Source organism: Chelonoidis abingdonii, chromosome 6 (assembly GCF_003597395.2).
Source record: "Chelonoidis abingdonii isolate Lonesome George chromosome 6, CheloAbing_2.0, whole genome shotgun sequence".
Classification (NCBI taxonomy): domain Eukaryota; kingdom Metazoa; phylum Chordata; order Testudines; family Testudinidae; genus Chelonoidis; species Chelonoidis abingdonii.
The window spans coordinates 27,888,900-27,904,183 of record NC_133774.1 but is presented as its reverse complement, the minus strand read 5'-3'; positions in this window follow the sequence as shown (position 1 = coordinate 27,904,183).

The following is a 15,284-nucleotide window of genomic DNA, read 5'->3' as shown; positions in this document are numbered from 1 at the left end:
ATCAACAAGGGTGATGTTGTGATGGGCATTTGCTATTGACAACCAGACCAAAAGGAGGAAGTAGACGAGGTTTTCTTCGAACAACTAACAGAAGTTTCCAGATAACAGGCCCTGGTTCCCACGGGGGACTTTAATCACCCTTACATCTGCTGGGAGAGCAATACAGCAGTGCACAGACAATCTAGGAAGTTTTTGGAGAGTGTTGAGGACAACTTCCTGGTGCAAGTGCTGGAGGAACCAACCATGCTCCTCTTGACCTGCTGCTCACAAACAGGGAAGAAATGGTAGGGGAAGTAGACGTGTGTGGCAACGTGCAGCAGTGACCATGAGATGGTCGAGTTCAGGATCCTGACAAAAAGAAGAAAGGAGAGCAGCAGAATACAGACCCTGGACTTCAGAAAAGCAAACTTTGACGTCCTCAGGAAACTGATGGGCAGGATCCCCCGGGAGGCTAATATGAGGGGGAAAGGAGTCCAGGAGAGCTGGCTGTATTTTAAAGAAGCCTTATTGAAGGCACAGGAACAAACCATCCCGATGTGCAGAAAGAATAGCAAATATGGCAGGAGATCAGCTTGGCTTAACAGTGAAATCTTTAATGAGCTTAAACACAAAAAGGAAGCTTGTAAGAAGCGGAAACTTGTACAGATGACTAGGGAAGAGTATAAAAATATTGCTCGAGCATGCAGGGGTGTAATCATGAAGGCCAAAGCACAACTGGAGCTGCAGCTAGTAAGGGATGTGAAGGGTAACAAGAAGGGTTTCTATAGGTATGTTAGCAAAAAAAAGAAGGGCAAGGAAAACGTGGGACTCTTACTGAACGCAGGAGGCAACCTAGTGACAGGTGATGTGGAAAAAGCTGAAGTACTCAGTGCTTTTTTTGCCTCAGTCTTCACAGACAAGGTCAGCTCCTAGACTACTGCACTGGGCAGCACAGTATGGGGAGAAGGTGAACAGCCCTCAGTGGTGAAAGAACAGGTTAAAATAACACAATGAAAGCAGTGGGAAATCAGCACCTTCTAGCATCAGGCCCTATGAAAGGGAAAAGAAATTTACAGCCTTTTTCATTCACTCCTTTTTGTTGGGATTTTGTCATCCCTCAGCCTTCTCTCACCTTTGAGAGTTTTCATATGACTATACCCCAGCATTGCCCTATACTCTTTGCTTTTAATCAGCCTTGATGGGAATGCTATGCAGTGGGAAATGTCACTACATTCCCTTCCTATGGGCTAAGGCTATATTTTCAATTTATTGTCTATTGGGTTGAAAGGCCACACTTGAACTCCACTCACTCTCTACCATGTGTGGTAGCATCAGCAGATGACTTGGAAAGATTAGATTTTTATCAGGAAATATCAGTAAATGTCAATTTCACCGTGCTCACACAAACAAAAAATTTTTTTCCGTTGATAATAAATATTTCATTTTTAGGCAAATAGGCAAAGTAAGAAAAATGCTGCTTGAAAACTTAAATTTAAGGATATTTACTTTATATATTTAGATATGTAATGTTGACAATTTGTATTTTAATGGTTATAAAGCTTTCTTTGAATCTCAACATCTGTTATTAAATTACCTGATCCCTATGTTTTCTGATCCCCACTCCTAACTGCCCATAACTGTGAAATTTTAAATTGATCAAAACTGAAAAAAAGCATTTAAAAAAGCGTACTTTTGCTCAATTGTGAGCATTTGAATAGACAAAAATAGAAAAAATGTTTAAAAATAAACATTGATATTATCCATTGAAATTATGTAAAAAATTGAATTCTGCAAAGCCTACTCATCAGCAAGCCAAATACTCAGTATTGTCCTAATATAGCAATTGCCATACATCCCCACTGAAACTACATGCTTTCTAATTGTAGATACCATTTAGGCAAGAATTAATGGAATGAAATGGTTCAAGGAAACATTGAAAGGACAGTCCTGTTGAGATTATCAGGCCTACAAATTTTCCAATTGTAAGCTCACCTGTAAAAAGTGTGTGAAAATTCATAAGATATCACAATAACCTCTAACAATATATGTTGATGGGAAAAGGTGCAAAAGTGAGATGGAAGTAATTAGTCCAAACAGAAAGGCCTACAGATATAACTGAAGGACTGTGTTATGATTACGCTTGGTAAACAAGAAAGTGTGGAATTTGAAATCAGTGAACCAATCTTGGTATGTTGGAAACTATGCTTAATTGGTGGACAACATAATGATGGGATGGGTTATTCCACCCATCACTCCTTTTCGGGGTCCTTAAAAAAGAGAAACTTGGGGAGAAAGCTGGCTACAGCGGTGCTAGCTGGCTGAAAGGAGGAGGCTACCAGGTGGCTTGTGGTACAAGTACAGGCTTGTGATTTATCCAAGAAGTACTTAATTACAAAATCTCAATCTGCTTCAATACACTATGTCTGTCTGTAGTTGATTAGACTAAGTATTGTGTCTCCATTGTCTTACACAGTCCAGTTCTGCAAAACACTGAGCTCAGCATTTCACAGGATCTGGCCCACAGAATGAGATGCCAATCAGTTGTTAGGGGCTTTTTCTCATTTGCATAAGTACAGCACTAGAGAGGTAGATAAAGAGATGGATTTAAATGGTGTAAAAGTGTCTCTTCTCTTTTCTGCTCAGTGCAGGTGGCCGACATTAGGTTATCCTCAACTCTAAAGCCACAGTTTAAGAGCCATAACTGTGCTGAATTTCTCCGTTAGTGAAAGTTGTAACATATATTACAGTAGCCTTTGGAGTTGGTGGATACTGAGCTCTGACATGTGATGGGTATAACCTTGAGCCATGTCATCTAACAGGGACCAGGAAATAAAAATAAGTATTTTACCAACATGCCTGTGCCCTACACCTTTCTGACAACAGAGAAAGTTTAATGACCAGATCTAATGTTACAAGAGCTATAACAAATGCCTAAATGTAGTGTAGAGAAAATCCTCACATAATGCAAGAAAGATCTTGGATGAAAGATATTTTAATAAGTAAAATTGTCAAACAGGCTGCCACGTTCTCTCTCAAATGCAGTTTGAGATTTTGCCAGTCATAAGCTTTATCTTTTTTAATAAGACTATAAAATGTCCATTTGTGGGGCTCTTTTATTAATTTTACTAGCTTTTAACTATAGTTTACACTAAAAGATATAAACATGAAATGTTATTCTTTGTAATGAGATAAGCATAAAAATGGTGCATATTCTTTCTTTGTCTCTTAACCACTCAATCTAATCTTGTGTAAAATTCACCTGGTATCAAACACCCAGCTTAGTGGTAATCAGTTCTAGTATGAGAGACACTAAACAGTCCCCCTTTTCTTTGAAAAAAAATAGTCTAATCTATACGCACACATACATATATATATATTGCTGACGTACCTGAAGGCCTCAATTGAGATCAAACCCCCATTGTGCTAAGCTCTGTACAAACACATATTGAGGAAATGATTCCTGCCCTAAAGGCCTTCCAAGCTAAGGGCTGGTCTACACTAGGGGAGGGGATCAATCTAAGATACACAACTTCAGCTATGTGAATAACGTAGCTGAAGTCGAAGTATCTTAGATCGAGTTACCTCCCAGCGTCATGGTGCGGGATCGACATCCACAGCTCCCCCTGTCGACTCCGCTACCACCATTCACATTGGTGGAGTTCCGGAGTCGACAGGAGCACGTTCAGAGATTGATATATCGCGTCTAGATGAGACGTGATATATCGATTCCCGAGAAATCGATTGATACGGCCAGTAGTGAAGACATACCCTAAATGAACAAAAAAAAGTGTACTTTTGCTCAATTGTGAGCATTTGAATGGACAAAAATAGAAAAAATGATTAAAAATAAACTGACAAAATTCACTTTTATTATAAAAACACTGTTGCATATGCAAACATTTGTCACACGTATCCAAGAGTAATTAGATCATGATAAATTTAACATATAAAAATTGATCTGAAGGAAAAGCATGGTTGTGGGTTGTTGTGTGTGACATGCTTTTTGTCACTGATATGCAGGAGAACGTCCTTTTGAAAATCATTATTTCACATGACATCTTTACCATTAACAAATTATCTGAAATGTGGTTTGTGATATTATGTACTAAAATGCTGTATAAAAATAAATGCTTTTTAGATCACAGAGTTCACAATTTAAGTGAGGCCTGGTCTTGTTTTGCTAAGCGTGGACAGCTAGCAAGCCGAATATCAGATCTACCTTTTTATATTACCATATATTTGTTTGAAAGTACATTTAATTGTTTACGTATTGCAAAAACAAACAGTTCAAGGTTGATTTTAGAGAAGAAAAAGTCATTTCTAGCAGTCCAGCATTTTGAGCAATTCAAGTATACATAAGTCGGATATTAGGTGTGAGGAGAAGTTTGGGAAAGAAAGCTTGCAATTTGAAGAATTCAAGCGGATATTCTAAACTAACATCTGTTATATCAACCCTTTGAACAGAATAGGCTGAACAAGGTTTAATAAAGGGTAGACTTTGAGATAGGTGTAACAGTAGAATGTGGCCAGAACTTTTTTAAATAACTGGTAATGATGCACAAGAAGGAAACAACCCAGCTTGACTTTCAGAGTCCAGCTAAATTTCCAGATGGCGAATAGAAATGAACACTTTTTACTTACAAATGGAGTACATTTGATATCAACATTAGGTGCTAATAAATATTAGGGCTGTCAAGTGATTAAAAAAAGTAATTACAATAAATCACATCATTAAAAAAATTAATCATGATTAATTGCACTGTTAAACAATAATAGCACACTTTTACATAAATATTTGTGGATGTTTTCCACATTTTCAAACATATTGATTTCAATTACAAACACAATATAAAGTGTATAGTGCTCACTTTACATTTATTTTTTATTATAAATATTTGCACTGTTAAAATAAAAGAAATAGTATTTTTCAATTCACTTTATACAATTACTGTAGTGCCATCTCTTTATCATAAAAGTTGAACTTACAAATGTAGAATTATAAAAAAATAACTGCATTCAAAAATAAAACAATGTAATACTTTGGAGTCTACAAGTCCACTCAGTCCTACTACTTCTTCAGCCAAACTCTCAGACGAACAAGTTTGTTTACATTTGCAGGAGATAATGCTGCCCACTTCTTGTTTACAATGTCACCAGAAAGTGAAAATAGATATTTGCATGGCACTCTGTGAAGCTGACATTGCAAGATATATTTATGTGCCAGATGCGCAAAGAATTCATATGTCCCTTTATGCTTCAACCACCATTCAGAGGATCAAGATGCGTCCATGCTAATGATGGGTTCTGCTCAACTCAATGACCCAAAGCAGTGCCGACTAACGCATGTTCCTTTTCATCATCACCTTTCAGTCAGATGCCACCAAACAGAAGTTTGGATTTTCTTTTTGTGTTTCTTTTTTAGTGGTTCTGTAGTTTCCACCCTCAGTTGGTCTTTTTAAGACTTCTGAAAGCGTGCTCCAAACCCCTCCCAATCAGATTTTTGGAAGGCACTTCAGATTTCTTAAACCTCTTGGGTTGAGTGCTGTAGCTGTTCTTTAGCATCTCACATTGGAACCTTCTTTGCGTTTTGTCAAATCTGCAGTGAATAGTGCTCTTAAAACGCATATGTGCTTGGGTCATTATCCAAGACTTCCAAAACATGAATATATATGGCAGAATGTGGGTAAAATGCAGGTAGCAGGAGACATATAATTCTCCTCCACAAGGAGTTCAGTCACAAATTTAATTAACAATTAAACATTTTTTTTAATCTGAGTGCATGCAACATGGGAGCAAGTCCTCTGGAATGGTGGCCAAAGCATGAAGGGGCATAACGAACGTTTAGCATATCTGGCATGTAAAACTTTGAAATGCTGGCTACAAAAGTGCCATCCGAACGTCTGTTCTCAAACTTTCAAGTGGCATAGTAAATAAGAGCGGCCAGCATTATCTTCCGTAAATGTAAACAAATTTGTTTCTCTTAGCGACTGGCTGAAGAAGTAGGACTGAGTGGACTTGTTAGGGAACCTTCCAAAGTATTACATTGTTTTGTTTTTGAGTGCAGTTATGTAACAAAAAAAATAAATTTTTTTTAATCTACATTTGTAAGTTGCGCTTTCGCAATAAAAGATTGCATTAATGGTACTTGTATCAGAGGGTATGCCGTGTTAGTCTGGATCTGTAAAAGCAGCAGAGAAATCCTGTGGCACCTTATAGACGTAACAGAACGATTTTGGACATGAGCTTTCGTGGGTGAATACCCACTTCGTCAGATGCATCTGACGAAGTAAGTGGGTATTCACCCACAAAAGCTCATGCTCCAAAACGTCTGTTAGTCTATAAGGTGCCACAGACAAAGTGGGTATTCACCCACAAAAGCTCATGCTCCAAAACATCTGTTAGTCTATAAGGTGCCACAGGATTCTCTGCTGCTATGGTAACTTGTATGAGTTGAACTGACAAATACTATTTCTTTTCTGATTTTTACAGTGCAAATATTTGTAATAAAAATAACATGAATACTGTACACTTTGTATTCTGTGTTGTAACTGAAATCCATATATTTGAAAAACGTCCAAAATATTAAATAAATTACAATTGGTATTCTATTGTTTAACATTGTGATAAAACTGCAATTAATCATGATTAACTCTTTTAATCACAATTAATTTTTCTGAGTTGATCATGAATTGCTATTAATAAACAGCCCTAACAAAAATAGATCCCTCAGGAACATTTTTACCATCACTTCTCAGATTAGAACCACAATAATTACTTTTGTCACTTTTCTGGGGCTGAGGTGTAAAATATATAACATTCCAGAGTAGGTCTCACTTAACCCATCTAGTCAGGAGCAATGCTCTTCCAAAGGCAGCCCAAAATTGCATTTGCTTTTGCTGCTGCCATATCAGAATGCAAACTCTTATCTCAAGTTGCCATCAACAAGCTCTAGTCCAGTGGTTTTCAAACTTTCTTTCTGGGGATCCAGTTGAAGAAAACTGTTGATGCCCGTGACCCAATGGAACTGTGGATGAAGTGTTTGAAGTGTGGGAGGGGCTCATGCCTGGGGCAGAGGGCTGGGGTGTGGGGCCAGGAATGAGGGGTTCAGAGTGTGGGAGGAGGGTCTGGGCTGGGGTAGGCGGTTGGGGTGCAGGAGGGGGTCAGGACTCTGGGCTGGGAGTGCAGGCTTGGGTGGGCGGGATGAGGGGTTAGGGGTGCAGGAAGAACTCTGGCTTTGGGGGGGCTCAGGGCTGGGACAGGGGTTTGGGATGGGGTCAGGGCTTTGGGCTGAGGCTGAGAGGTTTGGGGTGCAGGAAGGGGTTCTGGATTTGGTGGGGGCTCAGGGCTGGGGCAGGGGATTGGGACACGGGGTTGGGGCATGGATTTACTTCTGCTGGCTCCCGGTCAGCTGCGCAGCCGGAGTGCAGAGGCAGGCTTCCAGCCTGTCCTGGCCCCACAGACCGTGCTGTGCCTGAAACGGCCAGCAGCAGGTCTGGGTCCTAGGCAGAGGCGCGAAAGCAGGCAGACGCTCCCCCCATCCCATTGGTTGGGAACTGTCCAATGGGAGTGTGGAGCTGGTGCTCGGGGCAGGGGCAGCACGCAGCGCTCTGTTGTCTCCCTGCCTAGAAACCAGATCTGCTTCTGGAGTGCACCATGATGTCAGAACAGGTCGGCACTGTCTGTTACAGCTGTCCTCCTACTAGCATTCCTTTTTCCCTTCTCCTTTCTGTTTGTCCTGTGTGGCCGCCCCTTCCGGCCATTGTGCTAACTAAAGTCACAGCCCTATTCATAGGGATGGCTTGTACAGACTAACTGGAGCCACTGCCCTGCCTAGGGAGGGGGCTTCTTGCTTCTTTGTTTGGCTCCTTTGTTCAGACCCGGGCTCGGTGTGGGGGGCGCTGCCCAGAAATGCAAGACCTGAAGTGGCCAACTAATTAAGCATATGAGTCATACCTGTGGCTCAGAACATGCCCAGGCATGCCTATGCTCACCTGCAGCTTTTCCCTGCCTCCTCTCCTCCCCTGTATCAAGAGGAGCCAATCAAAAGTACTGGTGGGAAACTGCCTAAGTTTGCCTTTAAAACCAGACATTTTCTGATCAGACCCCGGAGAAGGTCCTTGCTTTGCCACCTGGTCTGATCAGCTAGGGGTCTTTGGGGGGCCCTCTCTCCACTCTCGTTTGTTTTTGAGCGTACCCCCATTTTTAAACTCCCCTCCCACAAAGAACGAATTGCTGCCTGAGAGATCTCCTGATTATCGAGACCGTACCTAGCCTTCTGATGTTCTTGCTGCTTCTGCCTTCGCTGCTACCTTGGGGGCTGGTAAGAATCCCTCTGTGAAACTTTCTATACTTTTATTTTATTATTTTAGCTGCTGGCTCTGTCTCCCCAGCACACAGACTCAAGCTAAACCTTGGTCTGTGTCTTAAAACCTCTCCTAAACTCCGCGGCACTTTGCCGCTAAAAATAAGTTTGTGCCGCTGCTAAGCTCTGCTCCTGTGGGCTTTGCCTCGGGGCTCTCTGCTTTCAGCTGTATCCACTGCTGCAGCCACCATCCCTTGGCTTCCTTGGGAGCTGGATCCTGGGCTGCCAGCTTGCAGCCCCCCCCCCTCCCACTGCTGCTAAGGTGTACCTATTAGAATCAGGTTCTTAGTCTAGATAAGTTGTAATTTCATTTTGCATAGCTGTGGTTAAGTTAGGTTTAGAGAATTGTTTGTATTGTGCTCTGTAAGTTAGGTTTAAAAAATTGTTGCATTGTGTTCTGTTACTTGCTAATTTGTGTAGTCTTGGTTAAGTTAGATCATAGATAAGATTTTGCTGTGTTCTGTATAATTGTGGTTAAGTCTGTCTTCCCGCTGCCCCCAAACCTCAATTGTATTACTGAAGTCTAGCATAAAACCCCATTGATTACCCTTTTTTTTCTCTCTAACACACCTCACATTTTACATTTACACTACTGTGACACATTTTACCCATAACTGTTAGTTGGCTATATGCTGCTGTGACACACCCTTTACATAGAAATTGTTAGCTACCTGTTACATTTATACTTCAGTGTTAATTGGTTACCAACTGTATTGTACCCCACTGTATTGTACCCCACTATTGAAACCCCCTATACTATTTGCTAAAAGAAACCCCTCCCCAATTGTCTACCTTAACAAACCCCATACCCCTCACTATTGAATTTTCCCTGTTTTTGCATTTTCTTAATAAAGTTTATTTTGCACCCTACCAGTGCAGTAGTTGTCCCCCAAGATCCCCTACCTGCTGGCAGGTTCAGGCACTAGCCTGCTTTAGCTGGGCAGCACCGCTGACAGGACTTTTGAAGTCTCGGGTGGCAGTGCTGACCACAGCAACCCAGTGCCTTACATGCCGTGACCCAGTACTGGGTCGCAACCCAAACTTTGAAAAACATTGCTCTAATCTACTCAGATACTACAGTCCAAACATCCCCCTCCCATGAAGAAAAAAAAAAGTCTGCATTTTGAATCATTCTCCTCCAGCTGTATTATCTTGCATTTGTCAAGGCTCACTCCCTTTTTTATTTCCTGTCTCTCATTTCAATGGTGTTTGCAGCAGTCCTCTATTCAGTATCATCTGTTAATTTCATTAACATGCTGTTTTAATGATCTGGAAGGGGGGAGTTTAAGATGATGTTATATAAGACCGGACATAACTCTTATTCCAGCTTCCCACTAGTCACCTCCCACTCACCTCAATACATTGCTATTTATCATTACCGATTTCTTAAAGTCCTTTGGCCAGTTTTCAATCCAGACTCATATTCACTTAATTATTCAACTAAAATTTCCTGATTCACTGCACCTAAGTGATTTACTAATGGCATTTTTTTTTAAATAAATCTGTGGTTCTTATTACTTCCAATTTTATAATCAAGATGTTTACAGTTTTCTGTTAGCTGTACTATTATTTTATTACAGATTGAGGTAATTGTCAAGATCATTACATTATTTTTGAAAAACAATGCAATTTCTTCCCGTCTTTTATTACGGTAATATGAAGGTATAATTAGTAGAAATTTGTTGTTATAGAGCTGCTGGATATTGTAGCCAGAAGTCCTGGCCTGTAGGTGAACAATCAGTGTAAGTGTCTGACTGAGCCTACTGGACCAAGTCTTGTCCAGCCCCCACTAAAAGAAATGGAATCCTCCATTATTTTAAATGAAAAATACCATTCAAAATTCCCTCTACTACTAGCTGTATGGGAGAGTGTAGCAACCTGCACAGAACTTGGAGAGAGGAGCACAGGATGCAGAAGGGAAGAGGCACCAGGAAGTCAGTCTGTGCACACAGCTGGAAAGCTAGCTGCAATTATAGCACATCTATAAACAGTTCTCTTAATAAGGAACCAGTTTAGTTTTAGAAACATGGAGTCCTTTAATGTTATTACCCAGCACAAGGTATGTGAAACATGGTGACAGCAATCAATCTAGGGAAATGCACAGCAAACAAAACAGCACCCAGAAACAGAGCAAACAGCAGCATGAAGGAGCTCAAACCACCAGGAATGCTAGATTTCCACACATAAAGCTTGGCACAATCACGTAAATAGTGGATGCAAGAACTGATTCTGTATACATAGTTGACCACAGGGGATAAAGATGAGAAAATTAAGATAAGGATTTTTACTGTCTTATTGAGGGAAAAGGATAAGTGAATGAGTGAGATGCTGTGGCCACGAATAATGCCCGAAATACTGGATAAAAATGTCTGATGAGTATTGTTACCCCAGACGAAATGGGACTGTACAGAGATACTGGGTTTTTTACCCAACACCAAGAAGCAGACCAGGGAATATATACATTACAGAGCATCCACACGTAACTTTAGAGATATTAAAGTTTCCCTAATTAAAGACAGGATCATTTGTGCAACATGTTATTCAGCTCACAGTAGCAATCGTTGAAACAGAGCTAACCCTAGAGAAACGCCTCCAAATTGCAAGGTCAGCTGAACAGTGCAGGTTCAAAACAATACAGAACTAATACACAGGCTCAAGCTAAAGGAACCCAGGATGCTAAGACTAACCGACTGAGAATACGGACATCACAGCCCAATGTATGTACATAAATGACAAAGAAAAATGTGCAGCCTAAAGGCAATGGTGCAAGGGATGTGAGAAAGAGAACTCATTTATGCCACAATGCTGCAGCTACCTAGGAAGAAAATAAAAGCAGCAGTAAATGCTATGACTGAAGATACAGAGACTATCTGTAGTGTTATCTGCAGTGTGATCTTAGCAGATTCGAAGACGCTGAGCATAGACAGTCTGCAAAAGAAGTTTTATCATACTTGCAGCTATGCTATTAGATCAAAGACCAATTCAATTCCAGCTGGATTGTGCAGCCAGCTGCAATGGTAAGTAGCAACATTAGACTGGAGAAAAGTTACCAAGTGCTGGTGATACACAATAAAACCAGTGTGCAAATGTAGGCTGTCAATAAGAAACCCCAAAATTAGAAGTGTTATTGCTTGGAATTTGTAATAGTTGATACAGAGGAGTACCACCACTACAGGCAGCAGAGAAGTGCAAGCCATGGATGTGATTGCAGTACAACACCAGAACATCCTCATCTTGAGAAAGGAGGGAGAACATTCATTGTGGGCCCTATCCAAACTTCTAACAGAATACAAGGACATATTTCAAGGAGACAGACATATACAGGGCAAAATGAAGTTAGAAATAGACACCCTCCCTCATACCTCTCTATGCAGCCCAGAGTTCCATTATCTGTGGTGGAACCACAGAAGAAGGAACTGGCAAAGCCTGCAAAGAAGATGCATCATTACCCCACTGAAATTAGCAGAGTGGATCAGCAGTCTAGTAAGGGTGAGAAAACTTTCAGCTAAAGTGAGGATGTGTCACTACCCATTACCAATAACTGAGGACACATTACCCAAGTTATCCAGGGAAGAAGTGTTCACTGTTTGTGATACCAAGAATGAGTTTTGGAATATTGAGCTAGATGAGCCATTCAGCCACCTGACAACTTTTGCTGCACCTTTTGGCAAGTACTGCTGGGTGCGATTGCTTATGGGCATTGGTCCAGCTCCAGAGGTGTTCCAATGTAAACTGAACGAGGCTCGAGAGGAACCTTCCAATCATCAAGATTGTAGCTAATGACGTTCTTATTGTAGCAGAAGGAGATGTTGAGAGATACTCTAGGATCATGATATCAGACTATGCCAATTCCTAAACTGGTGCCAGGAGCAGAATATTAGGCTTAATGCAATATCTTCCCCTGATTCTCCACACAAACCAACAGAAAGACAGAGTCAGCAGTGAAGTTGTGGACAAGATACTGATGGCAAAGGCAATGTAGACAGGAAGAGATTTCCTCCGTGGCAATGATGAACTATTGCAAAATACCCTCCCAGGGACAAGACAGTAGCCCAGCACAGGGACTCATGGCTGGAGAACCAAAACTCTGCTTTCCATGAATGGTAGTCTGCTGCAGCCCAGCGAAGAGATAATGGACAGGACAAAGAAGTGGTTAACAGAACGCCCAGCTAATCAGGCAGCCTGCAAGGAGCCAAGAACCTGAGGCCAATATGCACAGGTGAGCAGGTCTGGGTCTAGTCAATAAATAGCAATGGCAAAATGCAACTGTCCAAGCTGCAATGGAACACAGGTCACATGAAGTAGCTACAGACTCAGGCCAGTGATGAAGATAAAACCAAACACAATTGTAGAACAGTGGTGGAGAGCTGGCACATCTGGACAGACAGGCCAATGACAGGACCAGAACTTAGAAAGAGCCTCAGCCTTGAGTTGGCCTGATGTAGGAGAGTCAGAAGAAAACAAGGTATCTGAGTAAAACAGAAGACCAGCAGGATGCCACCCAACAGAATGAAGGTCAGAACAGTGTCCTGCACTAAAATCAGCAACACAAACAAGTAGTGGGAGACTGGTTCAGAAACCGGCATACTTGATGGAATATGAGAACTAAGACTGCAAAAGGCTAGGCCAGGTTTCGAGGGTGGGCTATGTATGAGTAATCTCTGGCCCCAGAAGGTGAGCAAATGTTTGCACAAAACAAACAAATATAAGAACTATTAAAAGGAAAAATGTAGCAACCTGCATGAAACTTGGATGGAGGAACAAAAGCTGCAGGAGGGAAGAGTTTGGAGGAGGCACCAGGAAGCCAGTCTGTGAGCACGTTGCTGTGGGGTGACCAGACATCTGGTTTTTGACCGGAACACCTGGTCGAAAATGGACTCTGGCAGCTCTGGTCAGCACTGCTGACCGGGCCATTAAAAGTCCAGCTGGTGATTCTGCGGAGCTAAGGCAAGCTAGTCCCTACCTGTCCTGGCTCTGCACTGCACCCCGGATGAAGCCAGTCCGGCTCCTAGGTGGGGTGGAGCTGTGGGGGCTCTGTGCACTGCCCTGCCCCAAGCACCGGCTTCACACTCTCATTGGCCAGGAACCATGGCCAATGGGAGCTGCAGGGGTGGTGCTTGAAGGTGAGAGCAGTGTGCAGAGCTGCCTGCTGCCCATCCGCCTAGGAGCTGGACCTGCTGGCCACTTTCAGGGTGCAGCGCGGCATCAGGACAAGCAGGAAGCCTGCCTTAGCCCCCCTGCTGCGCCGCTGACAGGGAGCTGCCGGAGGTAACCCCCTGCCCCAGCCCCGAGTTCCAACCCCTGCCCCAGCCCTGATCCTCCCCCAAACCTGGAGCCCCCTCCTGCACCCCAAACTCTACATCCCCAGCCCCACCCTAACCCCCATACTCCCAGACGGAGCCCTGACCCCCACTGCAGCCCCCTCCCACACCAGGAACCTCTCTGCCCCAACCCACAGCCTGGAGCCCCTTCCTGCACCCAAAATCCCTCATCCCCACCTGCACACCAGAGCCCTCACCCCCAGATGGAGCCCTCACCCCCCCTGCACTCCAACCCCGTCTCAACTTGCAGCCCCCTCCTGCAACCTGAAACCCTCATCCCCAGAGCCCACACCCCCAGATGGAGCCCTCATCCCCTCCTGCACCCCAACCCCCTGCCCCAGCCCAGACCATCCCACACCCTGAACCCCTTTGCCCCACCCCCAAGCCTGGAGCCTCCTCCTGCACCCAAACCCCTTATCCCAGGCCCCACCCCAGAGTCCGCATCCCAACCCCCTGCCTGGAGCCCCCCCCACACTCTGAACCCCTCATTTCTGGTCTCATCCCAGAGCCCAGACCCCCAGTTAGATCCCTCACCCCCTCCTGAACCCCAACCCCCTGCCCCAGCCCAGTGAAAGTGAGTGAGGATGTGGGAGAGTGAGCCACTGAAGAAGGGGGAATTTAGTGAGCGGGTGGCAGGGCCTCGGGGGAAGGGGTGGGGCCTTAGAGAAGGTGCGATTAGAAAGTTGGCAACTCTACATGAGTGGAATGCAAACTGGAGATGCAGCAGTTCTGTAAATAGTTCTCTTCATAAAGAGTCAGTTTAGTTTTAGAAACATGGAGTCATCTCATGTTATAATTCAGCATGAGCTATGCAACCTGTAAGTACATGTGATAACAGCTTTGGCAGAGATTAAAGCCAAGTAAGAGTTAGGCCCAAGATTAAATCTAAATGAAAACTCTTCATTTTAATTCTGTCAAAATTAACACAAGTGGTATCTTTTGTTTTCCATTTTGTGCCTCAGGTGAACCTTCTACAGTAAGATTATAACTGAAATAATTAAGCTCTTTTTCCTATGAAATATTCAAAGTGGTGGCTGAGAATACTTGCAATTAGACATTTGAGTTGTTTTGACTGGTCACACAGATTTTCTCCTCTAATTGGATCACGTCTTACAATCCAGTTTCCAGTGCTAACATTCATGATTACAAGATTAAAATTTGCTTTTTTCAGAATATTTTGCTGTAATGTGTTAATATTTGCTCTTTTGGTGAATGCATCTGCCAGTACATTTGTGAAAAACAAAACCAAATTGGGTGCAAATACAGAGGAAGCTAATTTGTTTAAAAATTTGTATCAGTGTTAGCAAATAAGGAAAAAGTTTTTGAATTATTTACTGAATAATCTGGTGCGTTGAGGTCACTCGAAGACTGGGAAGTAAATGACTGTGGATAAAAATGACTGGAGTTCTTAAAAAACAAAATAAAATAAATTCTGATTGTACTACTGGAGGGTACATTTACATTTTAATAAAATAATTAAAAATCTTAATACCAAGCAACATCGGAAAAAATAAACATAATTTTAATTTATTAAGGTATTATATGGGCTACTAACCTGAGGGAATAACGTAAAAGGAGGACACTTTGCTTTAATTATTCCTTATGCTTGCATGATCAGAGAA